This window comes from Arachis duranensis, chromosome 3, assembly GCF_000817695.3.
Source record: "Arachis duranensis cultivar V14167 chromosome 3, aradu.V14167.gnm2.J7QH, whole genome shotgun sequence".
NCBI classification, from domain to species: Eukaryota; Viridiplantae; Streptophyta; class Magnoliopsida; order Fabales; family Fabaceae; genus Arachis; species Arachis duranensis.
Genome location: NC_029774.3, coordinates 89,989,867 through 90,011,629, shown reverse-complemented (window position 1 = coordinate 90,011,629; position 21,763 = coordinate 89,989,867). Strand labels below are relative to the sequence as shown.

General features: G+C 37.0%; 1 long non-coding RNA gene across 2 annotated transcripts; it reads left to right on the top strand.

Annotated features, from left to right (window-relative positions):
• The first annotated feature begins 98 nt into the window (after positions 1 to 98).
• On the top strand, positions 99 to 4,044 carry LOC127745505 (uncharacterized). Of its 2 annotated transcripts, none has more exons than XR_008006688.1 (5): positions 99 to 618; positions 721 to 915; positions 2,789 to 2,949; positions 3,075 to 3,321; positions 3,797 to 4,044. It is a non-coding gene; the product is annotated as an uncharacterized LOC127745505 (long non-coding RNA). The 2 variants fall into 2 exon arrangements; XR_008006689.1 differs by having other exon boundaries at positions 100 to 618; positions 821 to 915.
• Positions 4,045 to 21,763: the final 17,719 nt, after the last annotated feature.

Below are 21,763 nucleotides of genomic sequence, written 5' to 3'. Positions count from 1 at the left end.
ATTTTATAAAATTGTTATATCATTTATATATATTTTACACTAGTGCTAAAAATACCTAATTTTAACCCTAATATTACAAATCCCTATTTTGTATACTAAATCCCTAAATCTACAACCAGAAAGGGAAAGAAAGGGAACGGGGAGCTCGAGGGGAAACAGAAGGGAAGAAAGAAGGAAACGAAGAACAGAGGGAGAGGGTGAGGGAACAGAGGAAGAAGAGAGGAAGGAGGATCGCTGCGCCGTGCTGCTCCCTGCGCCGGTTGCCGTCGCTGTCGCCAGAGCCAGAGGAGAGAGAGAGAGAACGCTCACGAGGGAGAGGATAAACGCGAGGAGAAGGAGAGCTCCTGCGCGAAGGACAGCGCCGCCACTCCGTCACCATCGTTGTCGCGGCTGGAAGCATAAAGTTCGAACAGAGAGGGAGAAACCGCGAGTGAAGGGTGACGCTGGGCCTCTGTTGCTGCTGCTATCACCAAGCTCGCTTTCGTTGCCGCCGAAGGCCAAGGCCCTATCGTCGTCATCGATTCTGCCTGGAGCCGCCACCCACTTGTCACAGCGAGTTAGTTACTTTGCCGCCGCTGAATTTGCCGTGTTGAGACTGAAACTGCCACTTTGACTCTGGTTTGACCTTTTTCTTAAATACGACCCATTTACACGTTTTATTATCACTGCCATGCTTGTTCTGAATTGATTCTGGTATATGTCTTGTCTTGAAATCCCCAGGGCTGTAATTGTTCTTAATTCCCATCCAATTTGAATTCCCTGTTTTGTTATAACTATCATTACCGTTGTGGAATTGTCGCCGTTGCGAGTATGATTACAGATAGTGCCAGAATCGGATTTGCGTGGGAATTGCCACTGCTGAGTCAAAAGGAAAAGCCGCTCACAGCGTTTAATCTTACGAGTTTCGACATCGAGGTAGGGGGTTTAATTAAACAGTTTTAATTTAAGAATGCCCACAAGGTTTATTGAGTAAATTGCAAATAGGTTTAATTGCTGTGAGTGATTAATTGATGATATGGATGCTGAATTGTGCCTATGAAGTGTGACTGGAATTATTGATTAGTGATATTGATTGATTATGTGGATTGTGAACTGTTTGACGGAATGCTGAATCCTGATGGATTATGTTGGATTTGTTGCTATTGAGCTGGTTATATGATTATTGTATTGGTGATGGGTTTAGTTGATGATTGATTAGAATTGGGTTTAGAGAATGTTTAAAGGATTGAATTTGAGATGTTGAATTGCTTGCTGAAAAATTTGAGTTTTGAAATTAAATGGCAACTTTGAAAGTGAACCAGCATCTTAATAGAGATTGGAAAATTATGAGATTAAAAGCTAATCGAACCACAACAAGTATAGTTATTAATATTCAATTTTGAAGGTTTCGTATCAATTAGAGAATTAGTTATGATTTTTCAAATTTGAATTCTAAAATCTGATTTTCTGCATAATTTTAAATGAAGTCTGAAACTTTGAAAAGCTATAACTAATTATGTAATAATCGGAATCGTATGAGACCAAGTCTGGGTTAACCTTGGGAATATAAGGAACTAAACTGGAAAATTTGAGACCCTTTTGTTAAATATACAATTTATGGCGAATTTTTAAAGTTAGATGGTTAAATCTGTCCTGCAGCAGAAAAGGTCAAACAGGGCACCAACTTGTTTGTCTTGTAGCGACTTCTACGAGCTGAGTTTTGGAGCGAAACTAATTTTGTTATAAAATTTGATTAACTTGATTTATTGCTCTAAAACTTCAGAATTTTAGGAGTTGAGGATTGGGAGTTGTGTATTTTTGAATATTGGGGGTCAAAGCTGAAAAGAAACAGAATTCAGCAAGCTATGTATCAACTTCCAATGCTTGTAACTCTTAGAATTGAATAGCAATTGGGTTGCAACCAAAACACACTTGTTTCTGGATGAGCTAGGAGTTCCCAAACAAAAATTTAGCTTAATTGGAGTTTTGTAATAAAGTTATTCAAATTGGAAAGTACTAAGCTTGTTGGTTTCTAAAACAGATTCTGACTTATTTTTACTTAAATTCCAGGTTATGTAAATTTTTCATTAAAAATGGTGTTAACTCGGAACCAATTGAGAAAGGAACCTGGATGAGTGAAGTTGAACCATATTAATTTTTAAAGACATTGGATTTAACTTGGATTTTATATTGAATTTTGAATATCATATGCTGCTGCTGTTTTTCTGGTTTTATGCGCTGCAGAGCAGTCACGGTTTTTCCTTTATTCCTAAGTCTGGAGAAACCAGAAAATTATGATCTTTGGTTTGTTAGAAAGCTTATTTTAAGATGAACGCCTGGACATAAAGTTTGCGCAATTCCGAGTTTATTTTCTATATTAAAAACAGAAAAGAAGATAGAGTGTTGAGAATGTCTGAGTGAGAGTTATGAGTTCATAAAATTAAAGATGAACCTTAGCGTCATAGGGCTGATTCAATGTTGAAATTTGTTTGATTCTGATTTGATTTGATATTGGAGAAGTTGAAAAGAGTTTGATAAATTGTTTGGTTGGGACCCGTGTAAGGGTGGCTAAGTCCTATTTTTAAAGGAGATTATGTCAAAATTTTTATAAAAGTATAAGGACTTGATCAACATCAATATTTAAGGCTTATTTAATGATAATAACTTCAATGATTCTTTTAAGAAAAGATCATTTGGTATATGAGATTGTTGAGCTGGTTCTAAAATTTGATATGAGACATTATATAGTATCTGAAATTAGATTGAGGATGTGACAGACTTGGATGGTTTTTCAAATTTTTGTTTTCAGATTTCAAAAAGGTATTGATCCGGTTCGGTTTTTGAAACCGAACAGGGTTGCCGATTTTTCCAAAACCCGTAGGGGTCAAACCGGGTAAACAACCTGAGATCGGACCTCTTAGCGAATTTTGATGGCAGTTTTGAATTGAAGAAGCAAGAAATCCTGAAAAGGTTAGATGAATTTTTGCATTCAAATATGGTTACTGCTGCTGCATGAAATCTTGTTGTGCATTCAACTAGATGTGAATGAATATAGTAGTTAAGGTTAATTAATTTCTATGCAACGGTTGTGACAGATTATCATCGCCCGAGTTATCAGAAATATTGGATTTTTTTGCTTTTTGGACTTGATAAAACTATGTTCTCTTCCCTTCAAAGACCTTCCACACTTAGCTAAGCTTGTTGATACTATTGCAAAAGAACGCTCAAGCTTCATTCAGAATCTTCCCAAATTGGTAAGCTAAGCTTCAAATTCCTTGCATAGTATCTCCGATTGATGCGAATAGCGGCCATGGATCAACTCATTTTCCGAACTTAGATGTGGTATGTCCTTATCTATTCCTTGTTTTATAGTTTTTTACTTGCATTTACATTAATTGCTATGGCTGAAAATGTTTGTTGGCTTTATTAACACCAAAGTTGTATTGCTATGGCTGCAATTTGTTTGTGTAATTTTGGTTGTTGTATTTCTGATTTTGTGCACTTGGTACATATGAATTTGTCCCTATATCTAATTTAAATGTGAAAGTCTGGTTAATTAGTGCATGAAAAATGCTATAGGGATATATCAGGATTATGTTAAAGGAAATGGAAGAAAGAAACACCTGCAGATTTTCATGGTTTGGAATGAAACAAGATAATACATAATTCATTGAATTCACCTCTTTTGCCGTGACCATGTTATTTTTTTTAGTATATGCTTTCTTGGTTTACTATGTCTACGTGTTCCATTTAATTTTTATAATTACGAATGTCATTATAAATATTTTTTTAACTACTTTTCTATATAATTATGCAGGATAACAATGAAGATTAAGCAATGAAGATTAAGCTGACTATTATTGTGGTTTATTGGCTAAGAAAGAGTGCTATTTAGAATCTTTACATGTATGGTTGACTAATGACTTTTATTAAAAGATACTTTTATTGGCTAAGTGATATTATGGTTTTGATATGACTATGCTTATTTTAGTGTGAGATGTATGAATTTTTACAGTTAACTTCATTCTAGTACTTTTGGATCAATATTATAAATATATTTTGGTTGTAGCTATAGTATAAAAAAAAAAATGAGACCTAAGGCTACACTTATAGATAGTAGCTATAGTATACAAAAAAAACGAGGGACCTAAGGCTACGCTTATAAAAAGTAGCTATGGTATACAATGTGGCTACGTTTTACAGGTGATACAGTAACGTTGAAAAACGTAGTCTATACTGGAAAAATGAAAGCTGAAAAGCGTAGCCTTTGGTCCTGGACAGCATCACTTGAAAAGCAGCATCACTTGAAAAGCGTAGCCTATTTCCAAATACCAAAAGTGTAGCCCTTGGTACAGAAAAGCGTAGCCTTTGAGAATAGGCAACGGACGAATAGGAATCATTCCAAAAAGCGTAGCCGTAGTTCAAAAAGCGTAGCTGTAGCCTCAGGCATAATTTTTTTTCACTTTTGGCTATACTTTTTAAGTGTACTTGAATGTGTGTTTTTCTTGTAGTGATTAAATCCACAAATTTAATTATTAGATTTGTGTAATTCAAAACCTGATCATTCAATTTGTAGTTTCAATAACGTTAAAAAATATAATTGTTTACCAAATATTAAAATTAACAAGTATCATTATTATTTTTTTTAAAAAAATAAGATTTTATTAATTTATATCCTAAAAATATATGTTAAATATATTTTAAAAATATATTTTATAAATTATTACAAATATTAAAAAATTTCTATTATTATGTTCTTAAAATATATTCTTTAACACACAATTAGTTAAATTCTAAAAAATAATACTATATCCTATACTTTTATATTTCTTGTTTAATTACGTGAGTGCACTGGTTCGATGAAAATGCAGCCAAGCAGTGGTTTTCAGTTTTTCACATTTCCACGTTTCCCTATGACGTATACACGTCCTTTAATTTCTTTTTCTATTTATCAGTAAAAAATAAAATAATATATTAATATAATAAATGTAGTAGTAATTTATCATCAGCGTTGTACCGAAAGTAGCCAAAAGTCCATGTTTGAATAAAATGCATTATAGAATAATCATATTGGAATCCGATAACAGGTGGTTAGTGCTTAGTGGTGTAATATTCAATGAATCAATTTATTTTTAACACAAGTCACTCGCATGCAGTCATACACTATGATTACTATATAAGCAAAATTAGTTTTTCTATTTTTCACAAGACGAAATCCCTTGCCCCTCATGGTCAACATCCCCTGCTTCTATTTGTGTTTCTTGGTTTGTATATGTTCTTACGTCTAACAACATTTGAAGCTTAAAATCCTGGGTTCACTGTTCAACCAATCGCTAGAACGCATCCTTAATTTTAGTAATGTTAGTTGTTATTTCAATTTTTTTAACAATATATTATGCAGACTTCTTTTTATTTTTTTTTTTAAAATAGGTTTTATTTCATTGATAGAAAATAAACAATAGTAACTCCCAATTAGACAATACATCACAAGAAGTAAGTAAAAAAAAGTATTTTCCCAAATACTAATTACAATAAAAAAATAATAAAAAAGTAAAATTTATGACTTCCATCGCTAGAGAGCCCGCCTGAGCCATAATTTTTTCAGGTGGGAGCCGTTTACCTTCGAAAATGAAGAAGTTCCACGCAAGCCATAGTTTTCATAAGGTGGAAGCAAAACTGATAATCCGTATTTTACTGTTTGCAGAAGTTTTAAGTTTTTCTAGAATTTTTTTGACCTACACCCATAGTGGAACTTCGAAGCTAGCAGTTGAAATGAAGTGGGTTCCTAACTTGACTCAGATTACATCTGAGACTGAACATTCAAAGAAGCAGTGGCAAGGTGTTTTCAGAGCTTTCGAGGACAATGAGCTGAGATTTGTGCTATCTGAGAATGGAGCTTCTCCATGGTTGATAAGACATTGTAACTTAGCTTCCATAGAAAAGATTTAATTTTAGGGGGACATTTGATATCCCAGATTGCATGCCATAGTACTTTTGTTCTGAATTTGTTATCTAATAATTGCTCATGAACAAGATAAAAATAGAATATTAATAAGTCCATATTTGATGATGATTTTTGGTTGAAATTGAATGGATTTCATCACATAAACTTGTATTTATTCCCTTAAATAGCATGCTTTCGAACTTTCTTCCTAATTTATACTTGACTATGAAAATATGCTATTTTGTGTCTAATTAAGCCTATTTTATTCCATTTGCCTTCCATTCGATGCCTTGATGTTGTTTGTGAGTGATTTCAGATGTATAAGGTATAAATAGCTTGGAGAAAATGGAAGAAGAGCATGTAAAGTGGAGGAAGCATGAAGAATCAAAGAAGAAGAGCACAGCGATGTGTGCATATGCACAGACCTGCGTGTGTACGCACAGCCATCAGAGCAAAGCCACGCACGCGCGTGAGCCACGCACGCGCGTGAGCCACGCACGCGCGTGAGCCACTTCGTGCGTGCCGCGCGTCCATTTAAGCATCGCCTAGTGTGCGTGCGCACAACCTTTCGTGCGTATGCACAAGAAGGAATTTTTGGCAGAGTGTGCGTGCGCACACATCTGTGCGTATGCACAGGTGGCCACACATGCCTTCATTAAAATCGCACGTGATTCGCGATTTTGGGGGATTGGAGGCCCATTTCTGAAGCCATTTAGCTCATATTGAAGGGGAAATGAGGACCATACGATAGAAGAACATTAGGGTAGCTTAGGAGTAGTATTAGGAAGCTTTTAGTATAGTTTTTCTCTAAGTTTTTCGTCATCTCTACTAGGGTTTATACTAGGATTTTACATTCAAGTGCCATTTCCATTTTTGATCTTGGATTTTGCTAGCTTCTATTGTAAGTATCTCTTTGTTACTATTCTTTATAGCTACATTGTTCTTACTCTTTCTTATAATTCAAGTTATAGTTCAAGTGCACTTCTCTTTTGCAATTTCAATTTCTTGTTGATGAATTTGATGATTCATGTTTGCTTTATGCTTTCTTGAGTTGTTATTGTTGATTGAGATCATTTGTTGCTTTTAGTTTCAAGCAATTTCTTATTTTTCCCATGTTTAATGCTTTTGCCCACCAAGTGTTTGACAAAATGTCAACTATGATTTTGGGCTAATCTTCTAGCTCTTGGCTTGGAAAAAATGAGCAATTGGGTTCCTAGAGTTGGATTGTCCAACATTTAGTGTCAATTCTTGGATTGTTAATTGTTCTTGTTTCAACTAACGCTAATTTGTTGCTAAGACAATTAGCAAGTAATTTAGGATTTGTGGGTTAAGATCACTTATGCTCATTTAACTTACTCTCCGATGTGAGGGTTAATCAAGTGAGATGAATCCATCCCAATTATCATAGTTGTGGTTCCAACAAGGAAAGGACCCTTAGCTCACTCCGAGCCAAGATGCCTTTTATGTCTTAAATCTTCCATACAAATTTACATTAACCCTCTTTATACCTCACTTGTCTATATTACATAGTTAGTTCTTTAATTCCTTCATTAGTTCATTTATTGCAATTTTGAATGTTCTTTTATTTCTTCATATGTTTATCTATTCATTGAAAATTCCTTGATCACCACAACCGGAATTGCACACTCATTGATCTCAAGTGTCCTTGGGAGACGACCTCGGAACTAAACACTCCCGAAATTGAATTGGTTTTGAATTGTGACATTGTTTTGAATTCAAACTTTAGTCGAGAGTCGAATGTGAGGTTGGGACTATACTTGCAATGCAAATTTTATTTTAAGGAAAAGATTCCTAAACCCGCTTCAGCCCCCCACCAAATATATCCTAAATTTATTGTGTAGTTGTCCCTTTTCTCTTTTGTCCAGGTTAGTTTATCAGAATTCTGATATTTAGACATTAGGCATATCTACTGTGCTACATCTGGTGAGAATAGGATCTGGATTAGCTGTTGGTCCTAACATCATCAGGCTTTAGGAGCTGTTTCACCCAAATGACAGAAAGATCAAGTTGGTAGTCTGGGTCGAATTTGAACGGGAGTTCATTACCAATCCATGGATTCTCTTATGTGAATCATATCTTCTCTCCCAACCTTCCATTTAACACATTTTTCCAAGACTATTCTAGCCTCGAAGAGGCTCCTCCAAGCCCATGATGTGTTATGCCCCACTTTTCCCTTCTTGTAGGAGGTGTATCCAAACTATTTGCTTTTGAATACCTTGAAGACTAAAGAATGCTCCTTGGTAATAAGTCTCCAATCCTCTTTTGCAAGCATATCAAGATTAAAGATTTTTAGGTCTTTTAAATTCAGTCTGTCCATCCTTTTAGGTCTACACATGGTATCCCATCCTATCCATTGCAATTTTTTCTCATTTTTCTTTTGACCCACTAAAATTGCATCATCATCTTATGTAACTCGTCAATCAAAGTGTTTGGCAACTTAAAGCAGATAAAGGTGTACATTGGGATTGCAGAGCAAACAACCTTTATAAGCACTTGACGCCCACTAGGAGAGAGTAGAGACCTTTTCTGATGTTGTAACTTCTTACCACTTTCTCCTTTAGATAATTAAATGTTTGTTTCTTGGAAATGTTGATGATTGAGGCATTCCCAATATTGGTTATGGGCTTTAATATGCAGTGTTTTCAATATCTCAGTCAGCTGGTCTTGAACATCATTAGGCATATTTTTGCTGAAAAAAATTGATGATTTCATAAGATTCACCTATGCCCACTTAAGCTTTCATAAACTTGAAGCACTATTAGTAGGTGTTCACAATTCTCTACCGATGCTCTACCAAAAAGCATAGCAACATTAGCAAATAATAGGTGACTAATAGAGGGACATCTACCATTAAGTCTTAGGCCATGAAGGCTATTGCTCTGTTCTTCCTTCTGGAATAGTTGAAGAAGTTTTTCTGCACAAATTAGAAATAGATAGAGGGAGAGTGAATCTCTTTGCCAGAGTTCTCTATTGGGTTTGAAATAACCTATAGGTTGGCCTTCCACAGTAACAAAATATGAGACAGTAGTAACATACTTCTTAATCCAATTAATCCATCATCTTCCAAAGCCCATTTTCTCCATCATAAACCACAAGTAACTCCATTCTACTCGGTTATAAGTCTTGTTCATATCTAATTTTATAGTAATTTCAAGTTCACCATATCTTTTATTCTTGAGGAAGTGTAGAAATTCGTAAGCGATGAGAATATTGTCACTAATTAATCTTCATCTAATAAAAGCACTTTGATTGTTGTAAGAACTGAAAATTTATTATCTTTTTAATTAGAATAAAATAATAATTTAATTGTTCATAATAGATTAAAAAATTTAGAAATTTTAATTTGAAAATTTAAAGGTGAGATTTGGATTCAGCGGATTTTTCCGAGTGGGAAATGTACTTTTTTTTTGCAGAAAAATACGTAAAAATATGTACCGATAATTTAGCCAGCAGTACTGACTTAAGTGTGTCCGGTACTATGTATGAGAAAATAAAAATTGCAGAAACAGTTAGAAAAATATTTAAAATAGAAAACCGGACGCTTATTTTAAAGGTTTTAGTTCGAGGTTGGGCCAAACGAACCAAAATCACAAATCGGTTGGACCGGACTCAAGTTGGTCTTGAGCCCAACATATAAAACCTATAATGAGGCATTTCAACCCCATTTCAGCACTAAAGAGTGAAAGGGGCGCTAGGACAGTGAAGAAGAGAAGAAATAATGGTTTACTATTCAACCTCTTCTTCTATCGAGCATATCTCACTCTCCGGAGCTCTGATTTGTGTGCCATTTGTGGCCATGCAAAACTCTCGATGAACTTGTCGATTTTATTCAAACAAAGTGGTAAGAAACTGTTAATTTCTTGCCCAATTTTCTCTCCCATACAATTTTGCATTTTGCCTAGGGTTTTGAAGAGATTTTGTATTTTTGGTTGTTTAGGTGCAAACTAGCATTTGGTAATTGTTGAGTTTTATCTCAATTCATAGTGGATAAGGTAAGAAAACTTTATACCCTTGTGGTTTGTCATATATGTGAACCTTAGTGTTAATTTTGGGTATATTGTATGAACTAGCTTGAATGTAAGTTGAATTGGTGAATTGGATTCCTTGCTTGGTGTTGAGCTTTTCTTGGTTGAGTATTGGAAGCTTTTTGGTAGTGATTTTTTGCTTAAAACAAATCGGCTAAGGTATGATTTTGGTTTTATTTAATTAATATGTAATGTTACGTGAGACTTAGGCTAGTTGCCTTAAGATAGGTTGAATTTGTATGAATGATTGAATTGTTGATGAGAATGGTAAATGTGTGTGATATGATTAGCTTAGCCAATTCAATGTAAGCGAGTACTGCTGCGATGACTCAAGATATGGAAAGGATAAGGCAACCAACCAGAAATAGAAAAGGGGCCGGAAATAACATGAGTAGAATCCCGTTGAATTTAGCTTCTATCCTGAAAGTTAATCCCCTGACTTTTAGAGGAACAACAAACCCTAGTAAAGCAGACAACTGGTTCCAAGATATAGAGTGTGCACTATGAACTCATCATGTCCCTGACAATTAGTTTGTGGAGTTTGCAGCGTATTAACTAATGGGAGAAGCTCAACACTGGTGGCAAAGAGAGTGCCTATTGCTGCAACTACAGAATGTGGACATTCTGTGGCAGCTGTTTCAAATTGCATTTTACAAGAAATATTTTCTCGAGTTAGTGAGGGGGCTATGGAGTTGGAGCTCATGCAGCTGAAGCAAGGTTTCATGTCGGTGGCTAAGTACACCAGGAAGTTCGAGGAGCTCTGTAGGTTCTCAAGGGTTTGTCAAGGTGGCCCTGAGTCCTATGAAAGATGAAAATGTATTATATACCAAGGAGAGCTCAAGGAGGACATCATGAGTGTTGTGGCTCCATGGGAGATTTGGAGGTTTTCTAAATTGGTGAACAAGGCAAGAATTGTAGAGGATGGTGCCAAGAATACAGCTTTGGCGAGGAATACTCGTGGAGGTAACAACAATCAAGGTCGTGGGAAGTATTTTTCACCTAGAGGTCAGAACTTCAAAAGGGGTGGACATACCCCTCAACATTCCCAAGATCAAGGGAACTTTAGAAGGACCACCTATGACCAGTATCACTAGGCTAAAAGAAGAGGTAAACAGAATAAGGCTTCTCCGAATTTATCTTGTGACAGTTGTAGATATTTCATCCTTATGATTCATGCAAGTTAGTATAGGTGGATGCTTTACCTGTGAATTTGCCTGGACACATTGCCAAGAGTTGCCCTCGTGGGTGGAATCTGAACGCGGGTCAGAACCAACAACAAGGCCGTGTATTACTGTATTTGCTGTGAATGCCAGTGATACTACAAGGTCGCAGCCTCTAATGAGAGGTATGTGTATAATTTGTGACAAGACATTAACTGCATTGTATGACACATAAACTTCATATTTATTTATTGCATTTGATAAGGCTACTGAACTAGGATTGAGAATCTCAGACTTAATCTTTGATTTGCATGTGCATACCCCATCCGAAACAGTTGTGACTAGGCTAGGTTATAAGAAAATACCTTTTCGGATAGAGGATAGTCTCTTCGTCCATGACTTAATCTGTTTGCTGTTGGTTGGGTTGGAGATAATTTTGGTATTTGATTGATTGTCAAAGAACCGAGTGTTGTTGAATTGCTTCGAGCGATTGATTCGACTTATGCCAAAAGGAGGGATTTTCGAAAATTATTATAATAGAAAGATAAAGATTTTTTTGAAAAAGATAAAAAAGATAAGTTGTTAAACTTGAAAGATAAGAAAAGATTTTAAAAAGATAGAAAAGGTATTAAAGACAAGAGAAGAAGTATGAAAAGGATTTGAAAGTTTAACAAAAGATATGAATAAGATAAGAAAAGATTTTGAAAGATTTTGAAAACAAGGTGTAAAAGATATGAACTTTTGAAAATGATTTGAAAGGTTTTGAAAAAAAATGTTTGAAAATTGAAATTAAATTGAAATTGAGATATTTGAATGGGATTTGGTTTAAAAATCAAAGAACATTTGAAGTTGAATTGGAAGAAAATGAGTTGAATAAAGAGAAGATTGAAAATTTTGAAGTTACCTCCATGCTGCCTTGCTGGCGTTTAACGCCAGAGTAGTGCTCCCTCCTGGGCATTAAACGCCCAGCTAGGGCCTCCTGGCTAGCATTTAACGCCAGGCTGCTGCTCCCTTCAGGGCGTTAAACGCCCAGCCAGGGCCTCTTCGCTGGTGTTTAACGCTTGGTGGTTCACAAAATTGTGATCATCAACAATGGTGCCAAAGACTTCAAGCTCTCAAACGTGAATCACACTTTGTCACAACTTTGCACAACTAACCAGCAAGTGCACTAGGTCGTCCAAATAATACCTTACGTGAGTAAGGGTCGATCCCACGGAGATTGTTGGTATGAAGCAAGCTATGGTCATCTTGTATATCTCAGTTAGGCGGATAATAATGGTTATAATGGTTTTTGAAAATAAAGATAAATAAAGATAGAGATACTTATGTAAATCATTGGTGGGAATTTCAGATAAGTGTATGGAGATGCTTTATCCCTCTTGAATCTCTGCTTTCCTACTGCTTTCATCCAATCATTCTTACTCCTTTCTATGGCAAGCTGTATGTAGGGCGTCACCGTTGTCAATGGCTACTTCCCATCCTCTTAGTGAAAATGGTCCAAATGTTCTGTCACAGCACGGCTAATCATCTGTCGGTTCTCGATCATGTCGAAATAGAATCCAGTGATTCTCTTGCGTCTGTCATTACGCCCAACACTCGCGAGTTTGAAGCTCGTCACAGTCATTCAATCCCTGAATCCTACTCGGAATACCACAGACAAGGTTTAGACTTTCCAGATTCTCAAGAATGCTACCAATGAATTCTAGCTTATACCACGAAGACTCTGATTAAGGAATCCAAGAGATACTCATTCAATCGAAAGTAGAATGGAGGTGGTTGTCAGGCACGCGCTCATAGGTTGAGAATGGTGATGAGTATCATGGATCATCACATTCATCTGGTTGAAGTGCGAATAAATATCTTAGAATAAGAATAAGTGTGAATTGAATAGAAGAACAGTAGTAATTGCATTAATACTCGAGGTATAGCAGAGCTCCACACCTTAATCTATGGTGTGTAGAAACTCCACCGTTGAAAATACATAAGTAATAAAGGTCCAGGCATGGCCGAATGGCCAGCACCCAAACATGATCAATAGTCTCCAAAAATGATCTAAGGAAAGCTAAAGATGTCTAATACAATAGTAAAAAGTTCTATTTATACTAGACTAGTCACTAGGGTTTACAGAAATAAGTCTACGTGCAGAAATCCACTTCCGGGGCCAATTTTGGTGTGTGCTTGGGCTGAGCTTGAGCTTTATACGTGTATAGGTTTCTCTTGGGGTTAAACGCCAAGTTGTAACATGTTTTTGGCGTTTAACTCTGGTTTGTGATGTGTTTCTGGCGTTTTACTCCAGAATGCAGCATGGAACTGGTGTTGAACGCCAGTTTGCATCATTTAAACTCGAGTAAAGTATAGAATTATATATTTCTAGAAAGCCCTGGATGTCTACTTTCCAACGCATTTGAGAGCGCGCCATTTGAAGTTCTGTAGCTCTAGAAAATCCATTTCGAGTGTAGAAAGGTCAGAATCCAACAGCATCATCAGTCCTTTGTTAGCCTCCTATCAGATTTTTGCTCAGATTCCTCAATTTCAGCCAGAAAGTACCTGAAATCACAGAAAAACACACAAACTCATAGTAAAGTCCAAAAATATGAATTTTGTATAAAAACTAATAAAAACATCCCTAAAAGTAGCTAGATCCTACTGAAAACTACCTAAAAATAATGCCAAAAAGCGTATAAATTATCCGCTCATCACTAGGCTTATGATCCCTCTTGGATGTTAAACGCCCTGCCAGGGCCTCCTGGCTGGCATTTAACGCCAAGCTTACTATCCCCATGGGCGTTTGAACGCTCAATTGCCTTCCTTTTTTGGCGTTTAATGCCAGAAAGATCTTTACTCCAAGGTATTCTGTTGGCTATTCTGCATCATTTTGTCTTTGTTTAAGCACTGTTCATGATCACTAACATTAACTTAAAACATAAAAACTAATAAAATAAAAAATAAAACTAATTAAAATAGAAGTAATTATAGAATTAATAACATATAAAGAATTACTGGGTTGCCTCCCAACAAGCGCTTCTTTAATGTCTTTAGCTGGACTTCACTGTACTTAACTTAGTAACAGTGTTGAGCCTCCTGGCTCTATATCTCCTTCAAGGTAATGCTTAACTCTTTGTCCATTGATAGTGAACTTTCTTTCTTTACCTTGGAGTTCTATATGCCCGTACGGTGATACACTAGTAATCACAAACGGTTATGTCCAACGGGATTTGAGTTTCCCAGGGAACATTTTGAGTCTTGAGTTGAAGAGCAGGACTTTCTATCTTGGTTCAAAGACTCTGGGAGATAACTTCCTGTCATGCCACCATTTTGCATTTTCCTTATAGATCTTTGCATTCTCGAATGCATCTAAGCAGAATTCATCCAACTCATTTAGTTGAAGCAACCATTTTTCCCTTGCTGCTTTAGCATCAAGGTTGAGAAATCTAGTAGCTTAATAGGCTTTGTGTTCTAGTTCCACTGGCAAGTGACAAGACTTCTCATATACCAGCTGGTATGGTGAAGTTCCAATGGGGGTTTTGAAAGCTGTTCTGTATGCCCACAGAGCATCATCAAGCTTTCTAGCCAATCCTTTCTAGAGGCACTTACTGTCCTCTCTAGGATTTGCTTTAGTTCTCTATTTGAGACTTCAGCTTGCCCATTTGTTTAGGGATGATACGGTGTTGCGACTTTATGGCAAACTTGTAACACCCTAATTATCCTAAGCCTTACCTCGCGTCGTAAAGCAAAGGTTAATCAGAGATTACTACAGTTCTAAGCTCATACATATAATATATATATAGAAAGAATAGTATAATCTAGAAGCCCGATGAAGGATATAGCTCAAAATTTGGATTTAAAAAGCGTGAAACGTACTAACAAAGCTTCTAACTTAAGGCACAAGGAACAAATAAGATATAACAAAAGTATATAATATCATAGGAAACTAGCCACGGCTCCTGGAGTTTAAGCCGGCTAGCCATATACAGATATGCAGAACCATACAGTAAAAGCAGCTTTTACATTTTTGTTCTCTCAAATACAAGCCTTTAGGCTAAACAAAATACAAAAGTGAGAGACATATAAACAAAATAAACCAAAAAGACTCCAAAAGAATCCAAGATCCTCCGCTTCTGTCACTATCCAAAACAACTCACCGAGGTGGGTTGCGTCCTGCATCTGAAAAATACAACAAAAAAAATGGTATGAGAATCGGAGGTTCTCAGTATGGTAACAGTGCCCAGTGATGTAGGATATAAGACCCCGGGACGCCAAAGGCAATCCTAAGCTCCATATCCATCACAAGATTTCATTACTTAAGCATTCTAAAACAGATAAGCATAATATACCAACATTGACTTAAATAAACCAGGTAATCTATCTTAGGGAATTTCTACTCTAACCAAACACCGCTGTCCCACAGCCTTCACCAACCGATCCTCCATGCGATCCCATTGCCACCGCCTTCCAAACCTCCTCAATCCCAGCAGAAAACACAGGTAATATACAATGCAAGTAAAGCACAAGTAGAAGCATATAAGACAAATAATCCAGATAGTAAGTAAGCATGTTATTCAATTAGGCAAGCCATTACAAGTAATCAAAGCATACAAATAGATAGAAAATGCATATGATGAATGCCTGCCCTATTGGCTATGATATCAAATTGTCGGTTCAACTGCCAACCCGACACATCTCCATGGAGACGTCGCCCTTCGGATTTCTCATATGGGAACCCTCAAGATATAGTGCTCGGATCACTGTCCAGGTACCGGCACCTGCATGCTCTAAAGATCCGAAGGGATGCGAGCGGGATACTCTTGCCTCAGACCTCACATCTCAACGTAAGCGAGATTAACCACCGTCCTTATGCTACCACCGCTACCTCGATAGGCGGGATTAACCACCGTCCCTGCCAGGCGCTGGTGCACGGAATTATGATTCACACTTTTCACAACTCCGGTGCCACTAACCAGCAAGTGCATTAGGTCATCCAAGTAATACTTTATGTGAGTAAGGGTCGATCCTACGGATATTGTCGGCTTGAAGCAATCTATGGTTATCTTGTAAACCTTAGTCAGGAGATTAATAATGAAAAGAGTTTTGTTTGTAAAAAGTAAAAGAACATGAAATGAATAATACTTGTTATACAGTAATGGAGAACAGGTTGAGGTTTTGGGGATGCTCTGTCTTCTGAATCTCTGCTTTTCTACTGTTGTCTTCTTCACGCACGCAAGGCTCCTTCCATGGCAAGCTGTATGTTGGTGGATCACCGTTGTCAATGGCTACCATCCGTCCTCTCAGTAAAAATGGTCCAACTACGGGTTCCGTAAGACTAATCATCTATCGGTTCTTGCTCGTGCTGGAATAGGATCCATTGATCCTTTTGCACACTATCACTGCGCCCAACATTTGTGAGTTTGAAGCTCGTCATAGTCACCCCTTCCCAGATCCTACTCGGAATACCACAGACAAGGTTTATACTTTCCGGGTCTCAAGAGTGCTACCAATTGATTCTAACTTATACCACGAAGACTCTGGTTCCACGGATTTGAACACTCTGTTGTCAGGAGAGGCAATCAAACTCGTGAACCAGGAACCCAAGAGATACACACTCAATCTAAGGTAGAACGGAAGTGGTTATCAGGCACGCATTCATAAGTTGAGAATGGTGATGAGTGTCACGGATCATCACATTCATCATGTTGAAGTGCGAATGAATATCTTAGAATAGAAACAAGCATGATTGAATAGAAAACAGAAATAATTGCATTAATCCATCGAGACACAACAGAGCTCCTCACTCCCAACTATGGGGTTTAGGGACTCATGCCATAGAAGATACAAATTCATATGTAAAATGTCATGAGGTACAAAATGAATCTCTAAAGTAGTTTTTATACTAAACTAGTAACCTAGGTTTACAGAAAATGACTAAACTAAGATAGATATTGCAGAAACCCACTTTTGGGACCCACTTGGTGTGTGTTTGGGCTGAGCATTGAGGGTTTCACGTGTATAGGCTATTCCTAGAGTTAAACGCCAGCTTTGGTGCCAGTTTGGGCGTTTAACTCCAACTTTTATGCCAGTTCTGGCGTTTAACGCCATAAAAGGGTAAAAAGATGGCGTTTAAACGCCAGTTTGTGCTATTAAATCTCGGGAAAAGTATAGACTATTATACATTGCTGGAAAGCCCAAGATGTCTACTTTCCAATGCAATTGAGAGCGTGCCAATTGATGTTTTGTAGCTCTAGAAAATCCATTTCGCGTGCAGAAGGGTCAGAATCCAACAGCATTTGCAGTGCTTTTTCAGCATCTGAATCAGATTTTTGCTCAGGTCCCTCAATTTCAGCCAGAAAATACATGAAATTATAGAAAAACACACAAACTCATAGTAACATCCAGAAATGTGATTTTTTCATAAAAACTAATAAAAATATACTAAAAAGTAACTAAAGCATACTAAAAACTACATGAAAATACCACAAAAAAGCGTATAAAATATCCGCTCATCACAACACCAAACTTAAACTACTGCTTGTCCCCAAGCAACTAGATAAATAAAATAGGATAGAAAGAAAGGAAATCAAGAGGTAATACATCTCAGAGTTTTAAGTGAAGCTCAGGTTCTAATTAGATGAGTGGGGCTAGTAGCTTTTTGCTCTTGAACAGTTTTGGCATCTCAATTTATCCTTTAAAGCTCAGAATGATTGGCATCCATAGAAACTCATAATTCAGATAGTGTTATTGATTCTTCTCGTTTAATATGTTGATTGTTGAACACAGCTACTTTATGAGTCTTGGTTGTGACCCCAAGCATCTTGTTTTCCAGTAATACTACAGGATAAATAAATGCCACAGACACATAACTGGGTGAACCTTTCAGATTATGACTCAACTTTGTTGGAGTCCCCAGTTAGAGGTGCCCAGAGTTCTTAGGCACACTCTTTTGCTTTGGATCACGACTTTAACCACTCAGTCTCAAGCGTTTCACTTGGACCTTCATGACACAAGCACATGGTTAGGGGCAGCTTGATTTAGCCGCTTAGGCCAGAATTTTGTTCCTTTAGGCCCTCCTATCCATTAATGCTCAAAGCCTTGGATCCTTTTTACCCTTGCCTTTTGGTTTAAAGTGCTATTGGCTTATTCTGCCTACTTTTTTTCTTTATTTTTCTTTTTTTGGAAAGCTTTGTATTTTTTACTGCTTTTTCTTGCTTCAAGAATCAATTTTAAGATTTTTCAGATTATTAATAACATTTCTCTTTCTTTTCATAATTCTTTCAAGAGCCAACAATTTTAACATTCATAAACTTCATTATAAAAAATATGCACTGTTCAAGCATTCATTCAGAAGACAAAAAGTGTTGCCACCACATAAAAATAATTAGAATTTTTCTTATTGAAAACTTGAAATAATTGCCTCCTTATTCTAAAGAAAATCTACCATTTTATTCATGTTTAGTGATGATGAGAAGAATAAATTATAGCTTACTTGGAGATAATAAAAAAATAAAAATAAAAATAAAGACCCTAATTACTAATACTCATGTAATTCTTAAGATAGGTTTCTAATAATAAAAGTTATCACATGTTTAAGATTAGGACTCAACAACCTTTATTTTGGGAGATGGATGCTTCTTCAATATGTGGGATGTCTGGTCCCTCAAGGGAGAGCTTCTGGCGCTTCAGCTCCTGCAGCTCACGCCCTTGCTTTTCTTGTTCCTTAAGCAGTTTACAGAGCATGCTATTTTGATTTTGCTGTTCTTCTTTAAGTTGATCCATAGCTTCTTGCAGCTTGGTGACAGATACTTCTAGGCGGGCCTAGTAGTCAATTTGAGGGATTTCTGGGAGGAATTCCTACGCCCTCCTCTTGATGGAGTTGTCGTACACTTGTTGTCCCTCCATTGACTTTTTGGTGATTGGATGCTCCACTGAGATAAACTCATCCACTCCCATCTTTACCCCATCATCTTTACATAGCAGAGAGATTAAGCTTGGGTAAGCCAATTTGGCTTCAGTGGAGTTCTTATTTGCAATTGTGTTAATCTCACAAGAAATCAGATGATGAATCTCCACTTTGTTTCCCGGCATAATGTAATGAATCATCACTAATCTTTTGACAGTAACATCAGAGCGGTTGCTAGTAGGCAGTATAGAATGCCCAATGAAGTCCAAGCAGCTCCTAGCGACTGGTTTGAGATCTCATCTCTTGAGTTGGTTTGGGACACCTTTTGAGTTGGTTATCCACTTAGTTCCAGGGAGGCATATGTCCTCTAGAACTTGATACAAACGCTTATCTACTATGACCATTCTCCTATTAAAGGATTCTGGATCATCTTGTAGTTGAGGTAGTTTGAAGATCTCTCTTATTTTGTCAAGGTGGAAGTAAATAGTCTTCCCTCTGACCATAGTTCGAAAGGTATGGAAGGCAGTTCCCGTCATTCTCTATTTATCTGTTAGCCATAGATTTGAGTAGAATTCCTGGACCATGTTTCTTCCCACCTTTGTCTCAGGAATAGCTAGGATTCCCCACCTTTGTTTTGAATCTGTTCTTGGATCTCCGGATATTCGTCTTCTTTCAGATCGAACTTAACTTCCGGGATCACTGACCTCAAACCCATTATTTTGTGGTAATGGTATGCATGTTCTTTGGTTAAGAACCTCTCTTGATTCCAAAGTGGTTTTGGGTTATTCTCGTTCTTGCCTCTTAAAGTGGTTTGTTTTCTTTTAGGGGCCATGATCTTGGTGAGGTTTTGCTCAGTGATCATGGAAAACACACCAAACTTAGAGGTTTGCTTGTCCTCAAGCAAAAGAAAGGAAAGGAGAGGAATATAGGGGGAGACAGATTCAAATGGTGAAGGTATGGGGATGGCCGAATGTGTATTTAAAAGGGAGTGGGTGGGTTTCAAAAATTTTGAAAAAGATATGATAGAAAGATATGATTTGGAAAAGATGAATCATGATATAAAAAAGATGAGATTTTAAAATTCAAAAGATATGGAAAAGATATAAAGAAGTTAAATCTGAATTTTTGTTGATGCATCTAAGAATTAAAAGATGATATGATGAGTTGGAAAAGATTTAGAAAGAAATTGAAAAGATAAATGAGTTTTTGAAAAAGATTTGAAAGGGATTTTGAAAGAAAATTAAAAAGAATTTAGAAGATTATTAAATTTTTGAAAATTGAATTTGAGAGATGAAAATTTGTAACATGTTTTTGCAGAAAATTATGAATTAAATCATGAAAATTTGAAAAAAATTGAAGTGAAAACAAAATCACCTCCCCTTGTCTGTTCTGGTGTTAAACGCTCAGAATGGTATCCATTCTGGCGTTTAACGCCCATTTGTTGGCCAATTTGGGCGTTTAACGCCCAGCCAGGTACCATGGCTGGCGTTCAGGAATCCTTTGTCACTGGGCATTTTTCTAAACGCCCAGGATGCTGCAACTCTGGCGTTAAACGCCCAGAATGGTGCCCATTCTGGTATTTAATGCCCATAATGGTATCTTTATTGGTTTTAAACGCCCAGAATGGTACCCATTCTGGCGTTTAACACCCAAAATGCCTCTTGCTGGCGTTTTCGAGCCAGTGAGCTCCTTTTCTCTGCTTTGTGCTCTGAATTCTTCTGTAACTCTATGAACTTCTGCATTTTGACAATTAACCTTAAAGATAATTTATATCAAACTCCTATAATTATTATTTAAATAACAAAAACCTTTGCTAATGACTGGGTTGCATCCCAGTAAGCACTTCTTTATTGTCTTTTGGTGGACTTTTACTGAGCTTTAGTCTAATCTCAGTTTTGAGCATTCTTGCTCAACATGGCTTTCAAGATAATGTTTCACTCTCTGTCCATTAACAATGAACTTTTTGTCAGAGTCAATATCCTGAAGCTCTACATATCCATACGGTGACACACTTGTGATCACATATGGTCCCCTCCACTAGAATTTTAATTTCCCCAGAAACAATCTAAGCCTAGAGTTAAACAGCAGAACCTTCTGTCCTGGCTCAAAGACTCTAGATGACAATTTCTTGTCGTGCCACCTTTTTGCTTTCTCTTTGTAAATTTTTGCATTGAGTCTGAATTACTCTAGCTCATTCAGTTGGAGCAATCTTTTCTCTCCAGCTAACTTGGCATCAAGGTTTAGGAATCTGGTTGCCCAGTAGGCCTTGTGTTCCAGTTCCACTGGTAGGTGACAGGCTTTCCCATACACAAGCTGGTATGGAGAGGTCTCTATAGGAGTTTTGAATGCAGTTCTGTATGCCCATAGAGCATCATCTAGACTCCTTGCCCAATCCTTTCTATGGGTACTTACAGTCCGTTCTAGGATTCGTTTTAGTTCTCTATTTGAGACTTCAGCCTGCCCATTTGTCTGTGGATGATATGGAGTTGCCACTTTGTGGTTAATTCCATATCGGATCATAGCAGAGTCAAGCTGTTTATTGCAGAAATGAGTTCCTCCATCACTAATTAGTATTCTGGGGACACCAAATCTACTGAAGATATGCTTCTGGAGGAACCTCAGCACTGTCTTAGTATCATTAGTGGGTATGGCAATTGCCTCTACCCATTTAGATATATAATCTACTGCCACCAGAATGTAAGTTTTTGAGTATGATGGTGGGAAAGGCCCCATGAAATCAATA